Source organism: Callospermophilus lateralis, unplaced genomic scaffold, assembly GCF_048772815.1.
Source record: "Callospermophilus lateralis isolate mCalLat2 unplaced genomic scaffold, mCalLat2.hap1 Scaffold_45, whole genome shotgun sequence".
NCBI classification, from domain to species: domain Eukaryota; kingdom Metazoa; phylum Chordata; class Mammalia; order Rodentia; family Sciuridae; genus Callospermophilus; species Callospermophilus lateralis.
The window spans coordinates 901,770-923,512 of NW_027514398.1; the positions used below are offsets into that span (position 1 = coordinate 901,770).

The window sequence follows — 21,743 nt, forward strand, 5'->3', positions numbered from 1 at the left end:
AGTGACCAGGCCCCAAGTAGAGACAGATGGGTGGTAACCTTACATCCCACCCAGGCATATCCACTCCTACAACAAATCAGGTAATTAACTTGTGTTTTAATGTGAATACCCTATCTACAAAGAATCTGAATTTAGACAGCTCCTATGCCACTTTAATATATAGTCTCATTAAGTAAAATGAACAATCACTGTGAGTATACACCACATACCCAACACAATTGTGAGATCTACAAGGACCCCACTCTTCTGAGACCTATAGGAAAAGTGTAATTCACAAGCTCTGACACAATGCACGTTTGTTCTGTCAACATACATTATTCATCACCAAGGGACTAGATTGGAAACTATACTACAAAACCCAGTTGGAATTATTAAAAATTTCAAAACAACCTGATATCCAAGAGGCGTCTATTAACTAAGAAGCCTAACACATACTAATGCAGATAAATCTGTCCCCAAAAATGCACAAAACACAAAAGAAAAAAATCACAAAAAATGATAAATCAAGGTAACATGATACCTCCTATTTTTTTTAAAAAAAAAGAGGAACAGAATACCCAACAAAATCAAAAGCTAGCAATGTGATAGAAGCAGTAATAAAAAACTTCCCAAAAAAAGAGAAGCGCAAGTACAGATGGTTTCACAGCTAAATACAAAGAGACTTAAAGAACTTATACCAGTAATCCTCACATAATTCCATAAAATAGAAAATAATGGAACATGTCCAAATTCACACTGTGAAATCAGTATATCTCTCAGACCAAAACCAGATAGGAAAACATCAATAAAAGAAAACTGCAGACCAATATACCAGATGAACTTAAATGCAAAAATTCTTAATAAAATATAAGCAAATTATATTCAACCATATATTAAAGGTATACAACATGACCAAGTTTATTTTATTCCAGAGATGATATGATGGTTTAATGCATGGAAATCAGTGAGTACAATCCATAATATAAATAGAATTAAGGTAAAAAATCACTTACACATTGCAATAGTTTCAGAGAAAGCCTTCAAAAAATGAAGCATCCATTCATGATCAAACAATGAAGAAACTAGGGACAGAAGGTAAGTAACTCAACATTATAACAACCATTTTTAAAACCTAGAATATGACAGGGATGTTCACCCTCCCCACTCATATTTAATTATACTACTAGAAATTCTAGTCAGAGTAATTATACTGAATTAAAAAATGGAGTGTATTTCTCTTAAAACTTAGAACATGGCAAGGATGTTCACCGTCACCACTCATATTTAATTATACTACTAGAAATTCTAGTCAGAGTAATTAGGCAAGAGAAACAAGTAAAGGAAATAAAAACATGAGAGCATGAAGTCAAATTATCACTGTTTACAGATGATAGCAGACCATACTGAAAGATCCAAAAAGATACCCCATAAGATTGCTAGAACAAGTAAATGAATTTGGTAAAGTAGCAGGTTACAAAATCAATATACAGAAGTCAATTGCTTTTCAAGGTATGAATAACTTATCTACTGAGAAATAAACTTGAAAACTACACCATTCACAATACCTTAAAAGATACCTAGGAATAAATCTAACCAAAAGGTGAAAGATGTTTACAATGTAAACACCAGAACACTGAAGAAATAAATTGATGAAAACACAAGAAGATGTAAAGAATGCCACATTCAAGGAGAACAGGAATTAATATTGTTAAATTTTCTGTATTACCAAAAGCAATATACAGATTTAATGCAATGTCAATCCAATTACCAATGACAGTTTTACAGAAGTAGAAAAGGGAAAAAAAACACTCCTAAAATTGATTAGGAAGAACATAAAATACTCAGAAAATAAAAGAAAGTGAAAACAATTCTAAGCCAAAAACACAAATCCACTCAGGTACCATCATCTGATAATTGACAAAAGTACCAAAAACATACCTTGGAGAAGAGAAAGTCTTTCAAAAAATGGTGCTGGAAAAACTCATTATCCATATGTACAAGAATGAATCTAGACCCTTATTTCTCACTCTGCAAAAAATATCAACTTAAAATGGATCAATGATTTAGGATTCAGACCAGAAACTATGCACCATGTAGAAGAAAGTGGAGGGTCAGCACTCCAACAAGGACTTTTCTCAATAGAACTCATAAAGTTCAGGAAATAATGCCAAGAGTTAATAAACAGGGAAGCATTGAATTTAAAAACTTCTTCACAGGAAAGAAAACAAAAGTGTGGAGAACCTACAGAATGGTGGAAAAAACCTTTGCTAGCTACTATTCTGACAGAGTATTAACACCGAGAATACATAAAGAACTCAAAACTCTTTTAACATTAAAAAGAAAAAAACACAATAATAAGTGTGTAAAAAATTGACACCTCACAAAAGAATAAATAAAATGACCAAGAAATACATGAATAATTGCTAATATTTATCATCAATTAGAAAAATGCAAATCAGAATTAACCTGAGATTTCATCTCACTCCATTCAAAATAGCAGTCTTCAAAAAAACAATAGCAAATGCTGGAGACAATGTGAAAAACAGCGACACTTATACACTACTGATGGGACTGGAAATTAGGATAAACCTATGGAAATTAGCATGAATGCTCCTCAAAAGGATAAAAATTAAACCTCCATACAACCCAGGAATACCACTCCTCAGTGTTTATTCTGAAGATTTAAAGTCATCATATTATAAAGATACATGCACACCCATCTTTATGCACACCCACATTTATAGCAGCATGATTCACTATAGCCAAATATGAAACCAGCCTCAGTGGTGTCTCTAGAAAAGAAATTGATAAAGAAAATCAGATTTTATATATATATAATTTTTTTCACTGTAAAGTAAAATGATATTATGTCATTTGTTAGAAAATGGATGGAACTGGAGACCATTAAGTTAAGCAATATATTTGAAAATCAGACACACAATTGTTGGATAATTTCTCTCATATGTACAAATTACAGAAAAAATAATAGAGAGGTGGTGGCTCATGAATCTTGAAGGGACATAAGTAGACTTGATAAAAGGGACTACAGGGTGGAAGCAGAAAAGGGAAAAGAAAGGAATGATAGTTTAAATTGTATCTTATATCTTGTGCATATATGAATATGTAAGAACAATTCCCACCATTATGTACAAGTAAACAAGATTAAAAACATAAACACATGAAAACTGAACAATACATGAATGGAAGACAGAAGAATTCAGGTAAATATAAAATTACAGAATCAAAAAAGAATAGTGGTGCAACATACCCAGAACCTCTGAGACATTGTAAAAGCTGTTCTAAGAGGAAAATTCATAGCCTTGAATGCCTATGTAGGAATATGTGAAAGATCCCAAAAAATTTAATGGTATATCTCAAGGTCTTAGAAAAACTACAAAGAATCAATTCCAAAAACAGAAGAAGAAGGAAAATAATAAACATCCAAGCTGAAATCAACGTAATAAATGACAAAATTCAACATAAAGGATGAATGAAATGGAGGGTTGGTTTTCTGAATAGTAAAACCCTTTGTAAAATTTAGAGAAAACATAATCAGGGATTGAAAAGGAGAAACTACCACGGATTTCACCATATCCAAAGGATAATTAAGAACTGTTTTGAAATGTAAATTGGAAAACCTAAAAGAAATGGACACATTTTTATATGAATATATAATATACAATATTACATATTCCTATTGAAGTCTATATAAAAAACCTAAAGATACCAAAGAAAAGCAATGAGATAGAAGCAGCATTTAAACTGCCTTCCAAAAAAAAAAAAAAAAAAATAGTCCAGAGTCAAACAGATTTTCAGTGAAATTCTAACAGCAGGAATTAATTAAGTAGAAAACAGGAGAACTTTTTCAAATCCATTCTATGAAGCCAGAGACCATCATAATACCAAAACCAGATTAGGACACATCAAAGAAAGAAAACTGTAGACCAATATCTCTGATAAACTTAAATGCAAATAACCTTAGTAAAATATTAGCATATCATATTCAAAAACACATTAAGAAAACTAATTCGGTTTCACTACAGTGATTCAAGGATGGTTTAACATCTACAAGTCAATAAATGTAATTCATCACCTGAGTAGAATTCAGGAGGAAAAACTATATGGTCATCTCAATATATGTAGAAAAAGCTTTTGACGAACTTCCTGTGGAAGCTCCTCCGCAACCTCTGGGCTGCACCATGCCGGGTGGGTTCCTAGCTTCTCAACCCCCGAGCAGACACTGGAGGCCCCCTTTTGGTCTCCAGTAATGAACCAGAAGCGTAGTCTGAGTGTTGTGTGTCAGGAAGACCCTTGAAGGGGCAAAATGTGCTGCGAGAAGTGAAGCACGTGGCCGAAATGTTTCTCTTCCTTGATAAGCGGGAAGAGGACTGTAGGATCCATTGCCTCTGCTCCAGGGCTTTTGTGGAGGATCAAAAATTATGCAATTTGGAATTAAAAGGCTACTATGTCAGAGGCAGTGGCAACAATGCAGGAGAACAAGCTACAGAAGAGGAGGAAGATGGTAATTCCCATGGCACTACAGAATTTCATGACAGCAAAGACATAGGCCTAGATGAAAGTGAACTTGATTCTGAGGCCCAACTCATGAGAAGTATGGGATTGCCACTTCAGTTTGGTGGAGTGTCTACACATAAGAGTTTTGATATATCTATGAATACAAAAAATAAAGTTAGAGTAAAAAGAAGAGGAAACATCAAAGGAAGTACTTGGATGAAATTATTATGCAAGAGTCTTGGAGAAAAGAATATGAAGAAGATGACCATTTGGTTTCAGATGACCCATCTTCAGTTGAAAAGTAGAACATGTGAACTTCAAAATAAAAGGAACATTGAATCAGAAAAATGTTCTGTTGAAATACATTACCTCCAAAATTTGAAATTACAGAGAATTGGGAAAGGTATTGGAATAAATATGGAGGAGAACTGTTATGGCAAAGCTGGCAAGAAAAACATCCATATCAAATACTATCTTCTGAACCTTGAAACTTTCCTGATACAAAGGAAAAATGGGCACAAAATTACAGTGAACTTTATTGGTATTATTTGGAGCAATTTCAGTATTGGGAAGCTCAAGGTTGGACTTTTGATGCTTCACAAAGTTGTGATACAAATACCATTGCATCTAAAACAGAAATTGACAAGAAAGATGAAAATACTTTAAAAGTGGACTTAATATCTTTTCCATCTTCACCTATCAGAGTTGATAAAATAGCTCTGATTCAAGTGATAAGGATGATAATAAAATACTTGATAGAATTAGTAATATAACTCTGAGTTAAGAGGAAGTAGAACACAGGCAGTTACATTCCTCTATATGTTGTGATGGACAGCTAAGGAAAGTTAGTGGGGGAGAGTGTCCTGCTTCGGGTCAAAGTGAGCCATGTGATGGAGGAACCAAGAAAAGCAACTTATCTGGGAATAGAAGTGCAAATCAACCAGCCCAGGAACCACAGGAATATTCTGGAGCAAACACAAGCAATGACATGCTGCACGCCAGTGGGACTGATGGAGATGAGAGTGAAGAAGATCCACCTGAGCATAAGTCCAGCAAACTCAAGAGGAACCACAAACTGGACATTGATGAAAACCCAGATACAGACCTTAATGACAATGATTCCTTTCTGGGATTCAAGCATGGCAATTGACAAAATTCCAAATTTTAGTCATCAACAGGTCAGGTATTTAGATAAGAATGTTAAACATAAGTCAAAGTACCGAGACATGCACAGACAAAAATGAAAAACAAGCACATCTTCTTTACTGAAGAATAAGAAAAAACATTTTGCAAGAAAAGCAAAGCTCTGAATAAGGTAGAAAAATTTATAAAATGGGTTAACGAACCAGTGGATGTGGAAGCATTACAGGAGCATTCTTCACATGATAAGGTGCAAGATACTTGTACCAGTACGGATTCAGAGGATCAAGACATGTCTGTTAGTAAAGCTGATGATCTAGAGAATCTAGAACTTGAAAAGTGTCAGACTGTGTCTTTAGCCAGTGAACTTGAAAAAGAAAAGAATGAGGGAGACAGTTCAGTAGCATCTATGCCAGAAAAGCAGGATTACATTACTCAAAAATATCAGACTCTCCTAAGGTAGAAACTGAAGCTGAAATTACAAAGAAGAAGAAGAAGAGTAAAAAAAGAATAGAAAGGTAAATGGTCTACCTCCTGAGATAGCTGCTGTTCCTGAGCTGCAAAATATTGGGCCCAGAGATACAGCTATTGTCCAATTTTGATGATGGGATTAAGTTGGACAGAGAGGGCTGGTTTTAAGTTACACCTGAGAAGATTGCTGAACATATTGCTGGCTGTGTCAGTCAATCCTTCACAAGTGACATAATAGTAATGCATTCTGTGGAGTTGGAGGAAATACCATTCAGTTTGCCTTAACAGGAAAAAATAGTGATTGCCATTGATATTGACCCAGTTAAGATTGATCTTGCTCATAATAATGCAGAAGTATATGGACTAGCAGATAAGATATAGTGCATCTGTGGAGATTTTATGCTACTGGCTCTTTGTTTAAAGGCAGATGTTGTGTTCCTTAGCCCACCTCGGGGAGGCCCAGACTATGCCACTGCAGAGACCTTTGACATTAGGACAATGATGTCTCCCGATGGCTTTGAAATTTTCAGACTTTACCAGAAGATCACTAATAATATTTCTTTTATTTTCTTCCAAGAAATGCTGACATTGACCAGGTGGCATCCTTAGCTGGGCCTGGAGGACAAGTGGAAATAGAATAGAACTTTCTTAAGAATAAACTAAAGACAATCACTGCTTATTTTGGCATCTTAATCCAAAGACCAGAGTCTAAAACCTAAACTGTGAAGCAGGACAAGGACAAAGATCATGTAATAATAAAAACATTTTTCATACGAAACACACAAAATGTCTTCCTGTATTCGCTGATATTTTATACCAACAGTCTTAAATCATGTGATATGGAAACTTTCTGAGTTTAACAAATATTAATGAAGTGTTTCGAGACATTTGGATGATAGTAACTATGTACTATTTATTGTAAAGTAAATTAGTAACCATCTGATATGGAAAGAGTATAGGCTTGCCCCTGTGTTGAATTTCATTGTTTTGTCTGTGTAAATATGGGTTTTTTATATATGTTTAACATCTTTGTGTGTATGTATGTATATACATGTGTATAAAAAAGAATTGCTGTATTTTTTAACAGAAATGCAAATAAAACAATGAACAACTTATGTTCTATATCGCGTTTAGCTGCTACTGAAATAATGTTATATATTTAAAGTCTTCCATCCCCCTTCCCAGTCCTTTATTATCTCTCTAAAGATAATCACAGCAAACAGTGTATATAGTTTCTTTGGGAGGATAGATAGGAATTAGAGTGTACCCTAATGTACTCTTGTCTCCATTGGTATACTGTTCAGTAACCTCCCTTGTTGTTTTTACTTAATGTACCTTTTTTTCAAAAGCAGATACCATATCAGTTTATCTTGAAGAGCTTTCCTTGTCAGTACATACAGATAGATCTACCTTATACTTTTTAATGGCTGTTTTGTATTCCATCTTATGCATATGCCATAATTAATTAAATACCTGTTCCCTATTGATGGAAAAAAAAGAAAAAAGCTTTTGACAAAATACAGCACCTATTTATGATAAAAACACTGAAGAAACTAGGGGCAGAAGGTACTTACCTCAAAATCATGACAAATCCAAACCCAAACACATCATACAAAATAGGGGAAAAATGGAAAGCACTTCCTTTAAAATCTGGGACCAAATGAGGATAGCCCACTCACACCTATCCTTTTCAAAATAATACTAGAAATTTCAGCAGACTAATAAGACAAGAAAATGAGATAAAAGGAATAAAAATAGGAAAGGAAGAATTCAAATCGTTGCCATTTTCAGATATGATGCTATACTTCTAAGATCCAAACATTCCATGAAAAGACTCTAGAGCTAATAAGCAAACTCAACAATGCATCAGGTTACAAAATCACCTGTGAGACCAATATTTTCCCTATACACCAAAAATGGTCCCAGTGAAAGCAAATCAGAAATGGCCTCAAAAAAAAAAATAAGAAACACTTAGGTAAAAAATAATAAGTGAGGTGAAACACCTCCACAGTGAAAACTATAGAATATTAAAGAAAGAAACTGAAGAAGAACATAGAAGATGAAAAGATCTCCCATGTTTTTGGATAGACGGAATTCATATTGTCAAGGTAGCAATACTACCAAAAGTGTTATGTAGATTTAATGTAATCCCCATCCAATGGACAATGACAACCTTAAGAGAACTACAAATAAAATCAACCATAAAATCCAGGTGCAGAGACTAAACACCCAGAATTTCCTAAGTAATACAGAGCAAGAAAAAAGATGTTTGATGCATTTAAATATCTCATCCCAAATTATTCTAGATAGTGATAATTTTAAAATTATGGTGAAGTTGTGGACAGAACACTGAAAGCACAGGCACAAAAAGAAAGAAAGAAGCTGAATTACACATCAAGCCTGAAAACTTGATTCTTCAAGGAACACAGTGAAAAGGCAACTCCCTGAATGCAAGAGAGCATTTGAAAATTATGTTTCTGATAAGTTAAGGTTGATTATATAAAGATCTTTTATACCTCAATAATAAGAAAACAACAACCCAATATTAAAATGGGCAAAGGACTTCCACAGATGTTTCTCCAAACAATATATACAAATGGTTGGAAAGCATATGGGAAGATGTTCAACATCAATAATTGGAGAAATCAAAATCAAAATCAAGTTCAATTCACTTCACACATATACCATCAAAGAATCAAAAAACACCACTGCTCTTGAGAATGTGATGGAACTGAAAACCTTGTGCACTATGGGGTAGAATGTAAAGTGGTGCAGGCTCTATGAAAAACAGGTGGTTCCTCAAATTATCAAAAGTAGATTTATATGATCCTTCAATTCTACTTTTGAGAAAACACCTATTAAACATTACAAGAAAGGGCTTGAAGAGATATTTATACACATACAATCAATACAGGTTTGTTTATTATATTCACAGGTCCATTGAGGAAGAATTTTTATATTTTTAGCAGTGTATTATAGTTATACATAAACATGGAATATAGTTTGCTCCAATTCAGTCTCCAGAACTTGCCCATTCCCTCCCCTCCTTCCTGGCTCTGTTTCCTTTCTTCTCCTCTACTTGTCTTCCTTCCATATATGTATAGTTTTCATACCTAGTGCTTTACAGATATAAATAAAGATCACATTCACTATAGTCTCTTCATATATGTGCATAGGATAGTTTGGTCTATTTCATTCCACTACTTCATTTGTTTCTTAGCCCAAAGAAGAATGTTTCACATGCAGCACAAGATGGAATATTATTTTGTCTGAAAAATGAAGAAAATTCTGGCTGATGCTAGAACAGGGATGAACTTTGAGAATTCTAAGGAATACATACTATATGATACTACTTATATGAGGTACAGTACACAGATTGAAGAATACAGACAGAAGAATGGTGGTTTCTTAGGACATGAGGGAAATTGACAAAAATTGTCTCATAAATAAGCTTCAATTTTGCAAGATGAGAAAACTTCTGTGGCTCATACTGATATTGGAAGAATGGCAAAATAAGTGTAAAGAAAACCAGGAACTTACCTTCCAAAGTAGTTCACATTGTAAAATTTTTCTTTATTTCATCACATATAAAAACTAAGCTCCTTTTATTTATTTCCACATAAATAAAAAACAAAGAATTTCTCCACTAGTAGAACTGATCAATAAAGAATGTGAAATAATAATTCAAGTTGAAAGGATGGATAACTCACTCAGTTTTGCCAAGAAATGAAGAATATCAATGAGGGTAGCTCCTCAGGAATATTTAAAACCAGTATCATTATACATTCAGTTTTTAACTCCTATCCTAATTTGCTTGAGTAGCAGCTATGTAATAATTATAGAGCTTATGAGGGTGCTAGAGCATGCACATCATGAGCTCAGGCATGTGCACACATGGCCACAAACACAGCCAGGCTGGGAAAAGCCTCTGGGAACTTATACTTAGGGTCTTGGTCTTTGTCTTGGCAGATGGAAAATCTGAGGGAGGGAACAATAGATGGACAAACATAAACAAATCTCTCAGCAACAGTCCCTGGATCAATGAATCTCCCATCAACTACCTACTGTCCCTTTGAACCATTCTGGAGAGAAATGGTCATGCCTCACATCTTGTAGGAAAACTCCCCCTATCACTCCTGAAGGGTCATCCCTGATCCACTTCCAATCACTAGCCAAGGATCCTAAAAGCCAGCCCCACTCAAGCATGAGAGGCATATCCACCCACCACCATAAGTAATGTAGACAGATGTCAGAAAAGGATGAGAATGCAGGAATCACTTTTGGAGCTCCAGATCAACAGAAACAAATGTCAGTGCACATGGGAAAGGCTTGCCATCACCAATGTGCTTTTTCCACCCTTACAGCCATGGATGCACACACATGCCACCCATCCACAGAGACCTGTATTGACTGAACATTTCAGAGATTTCATTCTGTGTATAATTGGTTAGCTCCATGGTTTTGTAGACTCCAGCAAGGAAGAACATCATGGCAGGACATTATTCTGGAGTAATTCTGCTCAACTTAAGGCAGCTAGAAAGTCGACATCATGAGTCCAGGGGCCCAGAATCCCCCTTAATAGCATGTCAACAACAATGTAACCTCCTACAGGTTCCATCACCTCTCAATATTGCCACAGGCTGGTGTGAAGATATTTACTTTATAGACCTATTGTGGATATTTAAGATCCAAATCACAACATATCCCTCATTTTATACTTCCTACATAGGGCTGTATATGCCTAACACTATATGCTTATGTTGTTAGAAAACTGGTATTTGTAATCATGACTCTGACTTAACCAGAGTCAAATTGGGTCTCATGTGCATCAACACAGGACTCCAAGTCACTCTCCCATGTAGGTCCTCTGAGTGCCCAAGCAGGGCCACTGGCATTAGTACCTGTGCAGGACTCCTGGCTGTAGATATCACACAAAATACCTGGTTGTTGCCCATGGGCAGGACCTCCAGTCACCACTCCTATGTGGAACCCCTTGTACCAACGTGGATGGGGGTCCACATTTACCTCTATCTTGTGACACTGAAACCATTGTCATAGTTCCTACACACAGTAGTTTGCACTTGGGGACACTGCATAAAGTCTGGAGAGAGCCACCAGCCACAACACTGCATGCCACAGAGCTGCATCTCTAAACATGTCTCCCAAAACCACCACCCGGGAGCACCCGACCAGACACTCCATCACTGAAAGCAGCTACCTCCATCCTGGGACACATTTGTTGCCAATTTGAGTTGGGACAACTTCCAGCTTGGACAACAGTTGGGATTTAGGAGCAATACCAAGGTATCTATAGTCCCCACCTCCCCCATTTTCCTGACAGATGCTAACCTGGCACAGTGCTTGCAGATATATGGCTGGTCCGTAACTCACAAAACCTTGTCGTGACCTGCCCAATACAAAACACCTCTCAGCAACAGGTGCACAGGTCCTAGAGTGCAGTCCATAAGACCTCCAGAGAGAAAGGCTTATGATTGGGAAGTAGAAAAGGAGCAGGTGAATGAGATACAGTTTAGAGACTGAATTAGAGACCAAGAATTGTGAGGTCTACAGTTGATACAAGGAGATAAGACAAGGTGCCCACATCACACAAGTAATCCCCAAAGAAGATCCTTGGAGTGTAGTCTCCCATTCGGAACTGGAGAAGTGCTATGTCCACTTCCAGGAGCCCCATGTCAAAGACAATCCTTCAACCCCAATAATCTTCACCATCCTGAGGGTGGATATACCAGCAAACAACAGACAACCCCACCTACTGGATGAAAAGGGAAGCAAGAAAGATACTGGTCTCCAACAAAAAACAATCCTTGTATCTTTCTTCTGAGATTTTTTTTTCTCTTTTCTCTCTCTTCTCCTACCCTCACATACCCAACATTTGTGAAACCAAGTACTTTTTATAAATTAGTCTACTAATTACTTGGATGTCTGAATAGATATCTCATTGCATTACAGTTGTGTTTTATGTTCTTTTATCTCCTGTTTTTACATATTTTATTTTTCTTAATTCTTATGTTAGCTTTTCTTAATTCTTATGTTAGCTTTTTTACTCTCTCAATAGAGAGAGTCTTCCAATTTAGCTCCCCAAATCACACTCTTTCTTCTCCTGCTACTGACCAACATTTTAGATTCCTTTTTTCATGCTTCCTAAGATCTAATAAATCTAAATTCTCACCTCTTACCCCCTAAACAACTCATCCCACATCTTACACCAAGTGCCTTGTCTACCGTCAGAATCTGTAGACCCTTTTACAAATCTAGTCTTTGTATTTTAGATAATAATTGAATTTACCATTTCTGTGTATTGTGACAAAACTGTAAATGTCTTAATAGCAGCTATTGGGTTGAAGCCTGTATATTGTTTGTATTGGGACCTCTGAATATTGTTCTCCCCCTTAAAGGAGAGGAATTGGAACCCTGCAGGAACACCATAAGCCTATAGGATAAACATTGCAATGCCTTGGATCCAAAGTGCTAAAAGGGAAGACACATGAACAACATGAAAAAACAAGGGAAGAAAGAGCCCCAAACAAACCAAGATACCACATTATTAGAATCCATGGAAACACAACAGAAAAAAATGACAAACAAGTAGTTCAGGAAGTACATAATTAAAATGTTCTGTTAATTGAAGTATGATATAACAGAGAAAATACAAACAGTAAAACATCATTTTGATAAAGAGCTACATAAGCAAATACAGGAAGCAAAATATTACTTCAATAAGAAGACAGAGGTTCTGGGGAAAAACTCCTAGAAATGAAACAATAAGCCAAATTTGAAAACTCAATAGAAAGCACCACCAACAGATTAGAATACTTGGATGAAAGGACCCCAGACAATGAAGACAAAATATATAATATTGAAAAAAAATGTTGACCACACACACTGAAAATGGTAAGAAACCATGAGGAGAATATTCAAGAATTATAGAATAACATAAAAACACCAAATTTAAGAATTATTGGGATTGAGAAAGGAATAGAGTTATAAACCACAAGAATGAACAATCTATTCAATGAAATAAAATCAAAAAATTTCCAAACATGAAGAATGAATTGGGAAATCAAATAGGATTAATCAAAGAGGATTACAAAACATCAAATGTACAAAATCACAATATAGCGACACCAAGCACATTATAATGAAAATATCTACATTCAGAAAAAGAAGAAAATTTTAAAAGCCACAAGAGAAAGGAATTAGATTATATATAGGAGAAAAAAATAGGGTATCTGCATATTTTTTTTTAACTCAGACCCTGAAAGCTAGGAGATCCTAGAAAAACATATACCAACCTCTCAAAGAAAATGGATGCCAACCAAGAATCTTATATCCTCAAGTTCAAGGGACAAATTGACCACAACACAATAATTATGGGTGAATTCAATACACCTCTCTTCAAAAGAAAAGTTGAATAAAGAAACTATAGAACTCAATAACACAATTAATAACCTAGACTTAACTGACACATATAGGATATATCAACCATGAGCAAGCAGATATACTTTTTTCTCAGCAGCACATGGATCCTTCTCAAAAATAGACCATATATTAGGCCATAGGGCAACTCTTAGCAATTATAAAGGAGTAGAGATAATACCATGCATCTTATCTGATCATAATGGAATTAAACTGGAAATCAACAATAAAAGAAGGAGGAAAAAATCTTACATCACTTGGAGAATGAACAATATGTTACTGAATGATCAAGGGTGAGAGAAGACATCAAGAAGGAAATTTCAAAATTCATTGATATAAATGAAAAGACAGACACAACATATCAGAATCTTTGAACACAATGAAAGCAGTTCTAAAGGAAAATTCATTGCTTGTAGTTCATTCCTCAAAAAAAGAAAAAGAAAAAAAGAAAAATCCATCAAATAAATGATCTCACACTTCTCAAAACCCTAGAAATAGAAGAGCAAAACAATAGCAAATGTAGCAGAAGGGAAGAAATAATTAAACTCAGAGCTGAAATCAATGAAATTGAAACAAAAGAAACAATTTAAAAAATTGACAAAACTAAAAGTTGGTTCTTTGAAAAAATAAATAATATTGACAGACCCTTTGCCAAGCTAATGAAGAGAAGAAGAGAGAGAACTCAAAGTACTAGCATATGGGATGAAAAAGACAATATCACGACAGACACTACAGAAATACAGAAAATAATTAGACATTATTTTGAAACCTTATACACCAATAAAATAGAAGATATAGACGGCATCGATAAATTTCTTAAGTCATATGATCTGCCCAGATTGAGTAAAGAGGATATACACAACTTAAACAGACAAATATCAATTGAGGAATAGAAGAAGCCATCAAAAGACTACCAATCAAGGAAAGCCCAGGACCGGATGGGTATATAGTAGAGTTTTACAAAACCTTTAAAGAAGAACTAATGCCAATACTTTTCAAGCTATTTTACAAAATAGAAAAAGAGGGAGCACTTCAAATTCATTCTATAAGAAAACTACAGACCAATATCTCTAATGAACCTAGATGCAAAAATCCTCAATAAAATTCTGGCAAATTGAATACAAAAACATATAAAAAAGATGGTGCACCATGATCAAGTTGGATTCATCCCTGGGATGCAAGGCTGGTTTAGTATATGAAAATCAATGAATGCAATCCACCACATCAATAGACTTAAAGATAAAATCCATATGATCTTCTCGATAGACGTAGAAAAAGTATTCGACAAAATACAACATCCCTTTTTGTTAAAAACATTAGAAAAAATAGGGATAACAGAAACTTATCTCAACATTGTAAAAGCTATTTATGCAAAGTCTCAGGCTAACATCATTCTAAATGGAGAAAAATTGAAGGCATTCCCTCTAAAGTTTGCAACAAGACAGGGATGCCCTCTCTCACCACTCCTATTCAACATAGTGCTCAAAACCCTGGCCAGAGCAATAAGACTGATGATAGAAATTAAAGGCATGAAAATAGGAAAAGAAGAACTGAAATTAGCACTATTTGTGGATGACATGATCCTATACCTAACATACCCAAAAGGTTCTACCAAAAACCTTCTGGAACTAGTAAATGAATTCAGTAAAGTGGCTGAATAAAAAATCAACACTCATAAGTCTAAGGCATTCCTGTATATCAGTGATAAACCCTCTGAAATGGAAATAAGAACAACCACCTCATTCACAATATCCTCAAATAAAATAAAATATTTGGGAATCATCCTAACAATCGATGTGAAAGACCTTTAAAATGAAAACTACAGAATCCTAAATAGGGAAATAGAAGAAGAAATTAGAAGATGGAAAGAACTTAGAAGATACCTTGTTCATGGATAGGTAGAAATGATATCATTAAAATGGCCATACTTCCAAAAGTACTCAATAGGATTAATGCAATGCCTATGCAATCCCAATGGCATTCCTTGCAGAAATAGAAAAAGCAATCATTAAATTTATCTGGAGAAATAAAAGACCCTGAATAGCTAAAGCAATTCTAAGCAGGAAGAGTGAAACAGGTGGTATAGTGATGCCAGATTTTAAACTATACTATAGGGCAATAGTAACAAAACAGCATGGCACAGGTTCCAAAACAGGCAGGTAGACCAAGGGTACAGAATAGAGGACACAGAAAGCAATCCACAAAATTACAACTACCTTATATTTGACAAAGGTGCTAAAAGCATGCAATGGAGAAAGGATAGCATCTTCAACAAATGGGGCTGGGAGAACTGGAAATTCATATGCAACAAAATGAAATTGAATCTTTTTCTCTCATCATGCACAAAAGTTAACTCAAAATGGATCAAGGAGCTAGGAATCAAACCAGAGACTCTGTATCTAACAGAAGAAAAAGTTGGCCCTAATCTCCATCTCGTGGGGTTGGGCTCCAAATTCCTTAATAGGATACCTATAGCACAAGAGTTAAAATCAAGAATCAACAAATGGGACATATTCAAACTAAAAAGTTTTTTCTCAGCAAGAGAAATAATAAGGGAGGTAAATAGGGAGCCTACATCCTGGGAACAAATTTTTACCCCTCACACTTCAGATAGAGTGCTAATCTCCAGAGTATACAAAGAACTCAAAAAGTTAAACAACAAAAAAATAAATAACCCAATCAACAAATGGACCAAAGATCTAAACAGACACTTCACAGAGAAGGATATGCAATCAATCAAAATGTACATGAAAAAATGCTCACCATCTCTAGCAATCAGAGAAATGCAAATTAAAACCACTCTAAGATACCATCTAACTCCAGTAAGAATAACAACCATTATGATTTCAAACAATAACAAGTACTGGAGAGCATGTGGGGAATAAGGTACACTTGTACATTGCTGGTGGGACTGCAAATTGGTGCAGCCAATTTGGAGGGCAGTATGGAGATTCCTTGGAAAGCTCGGAATGGAACCACCATTTGACCCAGCTATTTTCATTCTCTGACTATACCCAAAAGACCTAAAAAGAGAATGCTACAGCGACATAGCTACATCAATGTTCATAGCAGCATAATTCACAATAGCTAGACTGTGGAACCAACCCAGATGTCCATCAACAGATAAATGGATAAAAAATGTGGCATTTATACACAATGGAATATTACTCAGCACTAAAAAATAACAAAATCATGACACTTGCACTGAAATGGATGGCACTAGAGCAGATTATGCTATGCGAAGTTAGCCAATCCCTAAAAAACAAATGCTGAATGTGTTCTTTGATATAAGGAGAGCAACTAAGAACAGAGTAGGAAGGAAGAGCATGAGGAGAAGATTACCACAAAACAAGGAAAAGAGGTAGGAGGGAAAGAGAGGGAGAAAGGGAATTGCACGGAAGACGGAAGGAGACCCTCATAGGTTCACAAAATACATATACCATGGTGTGAGAGGGAAGGGGGAGAGAGAGAGAGAGAGAGAGAGAGAGAGAGAGAGAGAGAGAGAGAGAGAGAGAGAGAGAGAGATAAGTGTCACAGTAGAATGGGTAGAAAATACTGATGTGAGGGAAGAGGAGAGAAGGGAGAATAGGGAGGGCAGCAGAATACAATTGACACTAGGATTGCTGTATATATACACATGGATGTATAACCAATGTGATCCTCCAATTTGTACACGTAAATAAATTAGAATTCATACCCTATTTCAATCTAATGTATGATATATCAAGAGCAACTAATAAAAAAAACTTCTGGCAAATCAAATACAAAAACATTAAAAAGATAGAGCACCATGATCAAAAATCAATAGATGCAGAAAAAAAAAATGGTCAAAATACAGTACCTGTTCATCTTCAAAACACTAGGAAAACTAGGGATAAGAGAAACATATCTCAACATTGTGAAGACTATGCTAAGCCCCAGGCCAACATCATTCTAAGTGGAGAAAAATTGAAAGGATTCCCTCTAAAAACTGGAAAAAAGGATGCTCTCTTTCACCACTTTAAAATAGTTTTTGAAACTCTAGCCAGAAAAATTAGACAGATGAAAGAAATTAAAGGATATGAACAGGAAAAGAAGAACTCAAATTTTATCACGATTTGCCAACAACATGATTCTATACCTAGAGGATCCAAAAAATTCCATCAGAATTTTTTTGTAACTAATAAATGAATTCAGCAAAGTAGCAGGATATAAGATCAACACTCATATATCAAAGGCATTTCTGTACATTAGTGATAAATCCTCTGAAAGAGAAACTAAGAAAACTATGCCATTAACAATAGCCTCCAAAAATAAAATAAAATACTTGGGAATCAACTGAATCAAAGACCTGAAAGACCTCTACAACAAAAATTACAGAACACTAAATAGAGAAATTAATGAAGACCTTAGAAGATGAAAAAATCTCCCTTGTTCTTGAAAAGGCAGAATTAATATTGTGGAAATGACCATAGTACCAAAAACACTATACCAATTTAATGCAATCCCAATCAAAATCCCAATGACATTCCTCATAGAAATAGAAAAAGCAGGGGCTGGGATTGTGGCTCAGTGGCAGAGTTCTTTCCTCACACATATGATGCACTGGGTTCGATCATCAGGACCACATAAAAGTAAATAAGTAAAATAAAGGAACTGTATCCATCTATAATTATAAAATATATTTTTAAAAAACAAATAGAAAAAGCAGTCATGAGATTTATCTGAAAACATAAGAGGTCAAGAATAGCCAAAGAAATACTTAGCAAGGAGAGTGAAGCAGGCAACATCATTATACCAGACCTTAAACTATATTTCAGAGCAATGGTAACAAAAATGGCATGGAATTGGCAACAAAATAGACTTGTAGATCAATAGTACAGAATAGAGGACACAGAGAAACCCACATAAATGCAGTTATCTCATTCTAGACAAAGGTACCAAAAACATATATTGGAGAAAAGATAGCCTCTTCAATAAATGGTGCCTGGAAAATTGGAAATCAATATACAACAAAATAAAATTAGACCCTACCTATCACCATGCACAAAGACTCAGTTCAAAGTGATTCAAGGACCTAGCAATTAATCTAGAGACCCTGTGCCTAATAGAAGAAAAGGAAGGCCCAAATCTTTATCATGTCAGATTAGGCCCTGACCTCCTTAATAAGACTCCTCTTGCACAAGAAATAAAATCAAGAATCAATTAATAGGATGAATTCAAAATAAAAAGCTTCCTCTCAACAAAAGACACAATTGGTGAGGTGAATAGAAAGCCTATATAATGAGAGAAAGTTTTTACCACATTCACATCTGATAGAGCACTAAACTCTAGGGTATATAAACATATATGTGAATCAATCAGCAAATACTACAACAAAAATTTTTCTTAATGAAATACTTAGAATGGAAAGTGAAGCAGTTGTAGGCAGGAGTGTATATTCACTATCTATCCAAGACTGACCTTGGTGCACTCTCTTCCTGGGCTCTGTGCCCAAGAGAGAGCAAGGTGTTTGTTAGAGAGAGCAAGACCTGGGCAGTATTTATTAAATCATTCCTCTTTTTATGTTGCTTGCCATTCTGCCTTCTGGAATGGAATGGGGATGTAGCTGGCTAAGATGGCTCTCAGCTACCTGCTTACCACTACAAGATAGGATGGAATTAAAAGTATGTTCTATTTAAAGTTTTATCCACACCATTTATAACCACTGTCAAACATTTTAACACCAAAAAAAAAACCCAATCAATAAATGGGCCAAGGACCTGAACAGACACTTCTCAGAAGAGGATATACAATTAATCAACAAATATATGAAAAATGTTCAACATATCTAGCAATTAGAGAAATGCAAATCAAAACTACTCTAAAATTTCACCTCACTCCAGTCAGAATATCAATTAATACGAATACAAACAACAATAATTTTTGGTGAGGATGTGGGGGAAAAGGCATACACTCATACATTGCTGGTGGGAATGAAAATTTGTGCAACCAATAAAGAAAGTGGTATGGGGTTTCCTTGAAAAACTGGGAATGGAACAATCATTTGACCCAGATATCTCACTCCTCAGTCTTTACTCAATATTTTAAAATAGCATATTTCAGGGATACTGCCACATCAATGTTTAGAGCAGCACAATTCACAACAGCTTAACTGTGGAAGCAATCTAGGTGTCCTTAGGTAGATGAATGGATAAAGAAAATGTGGTGTATATATACACAATGAAATACTATTCTGCATTAAAAGAGAATAAAATGGCATTTGCAGGTAAATAGATGGAGTTGGAGAAAACAATGCTAAATGAAGTTAGCAAATCACCGAAAACTTACTTGCCATGCCCCTCTACCCAGGGAAGTTGTTTACCTATTTCTACCAGTACAATTTTTGGAAGACACCTGAGATGTCAAATACCATGACAAGTATAGTCAAAATAGCAGGTTCTGGTGAGGGGTGATGGGAGATTGGATAAATATGATTCACATACACATATTTTGAAGATAAAACTGGGGTTGGGTGGAGTGCTGCTGTCTGAGCAGGTGTAAAGAATTACACCAGCAAGCTAAATTATATATGTATATCTCTAAATCAGATTGAAGACTATGCAAGCATTATTTTGTATTCATGAAAGTTACAGAGATAGTAAATGTATGCAGTTATTACCCCAGTTACATTCTATTGCAGTATGCAATCTTGGGAGGATTGTGCAGCTCTCAAGAAGGTCCACTGTATAAAGTTAACAATTCATAGGTAGATTCAGGAGGAGCAGAACTTATGAAACTTTGTGATTGTCTTAGCAAAGAAGTTCCTTCATTCCAAGGAACTGAAGTGCCTGAATATAAGGTTGAGGCTGAAAGAACTCTAGCAAGAAGGACATCTCCTTAGCAACCAGGCATCCTATGCCTTTGCACTGAAACTTTCCCAGTCACAAAGTATGCCACAGACATGAAGTCAGGAGGGATCCCAATCTCACACACTAGTCTCCTACTCACTGTCACCACTCTCCACACTCAAATGACCCATAGAGATCAGCATCAGCCCAGCTTGATGGTTGGGTTGATTTAATCTATCCAAAGAATATACTACCCTATACAACTCCATACTAACACTTAGAGCTAGAGCCAGCCCCAAGAACTTCCCAAGCAGAACTCTGCATAAGCCCCAACCTACATGAAGTAATCTATGCTGTATGAATAAAACTCCAATAGAAAATACTTCCATTTGCACCCTACATAGCAGTGGTAAGCAGGTAGCTGAGAGCCATCTCACCAGCTACATCCTCAGTCCTTTTCAGGAGGCAGACTGGCAAGCAACATACAAAGAGGAATGATTTAATAAATAATACCCAGAACTCACTCTCTCCTGGGCACAGAGCCCCCCCAAAATAAAAGGGCAACAAGTTCAATCTGGCATAGGTAATGAATATCCACTCCTTCCCACAACTGCAACCACCTCAGTAGAGGGAGCAGTGTTTTTTTAATTAAGAAAATTTTTATTGTCGTAGTATTTGCTGATTGGTTCACATACGTATACATGTTAATGTGGATGTATGTATCCATATACATACATTCACATTGGTTTTTCTTTTTGTCAACTCTTTTTCTTTTATTGTCCTTCCTTTGTCCCTTTCTCTTCTTTTCCCTTTTTATTTCTTTTTAGATTCTATTCATGTGCTTACTCTCTTGTGCTTTCTATCTTCCACTTTTTCAATATTCATTCTAACCCTTTCTGCCTTCCTAGCTCATTTCATTTCTACTAATTAATTAAATTTTAAAAATCTTTTAAATCAATTTGTTTTATCTATCTGGGGAATGGAAGGAGGTGGATTAGTGGGTACCTCAATGTCATAGTAGCTGTACATAAGAGAATAAAAAAGACAATTTTACAATGGCAAACTGAGCCTACACAGCTGAGAAGAGTGAAGGACACTTTCATCTGAAACTGGCAAGCTCAACTCTAGTAAATAGACCTTGCCTAACAATGGGTGTTGGTGAGTAACTGAGATTGACTGAAAGTTAGATCAAATATTGTGATTCCCAAGTTCACCTCTCAAAACCTAGAGGAAACCAGAAGATAGGATAATATTTCCCACTATCCTCCTAGCACAGACACTGAAGCTTTAGGAAGAAGTGGTGCAAAAGAGGTTTTCAGGCAGAAATGGCATGAAAGTGCACACAGGCTTCCCTAATATGTTTGAACACCTTTAGTCAGAGGTGAGAACAAT

General features: G+C 35.6%; 1 pseudogene; it reads left to right on the forward strand.

Annotated features, from left to right (window-relative positions):
* Positions 1-4,332: 4,332 nt before the first annotated feature.
* On the forward strand, positions 4,333-6,824 carry LOC143388879 (trimethylguanosine synthase pseudogene; annotated as a pseudogene).
* Positions 6,825-21,743: the final 14,919 nt, after the last annotated feature.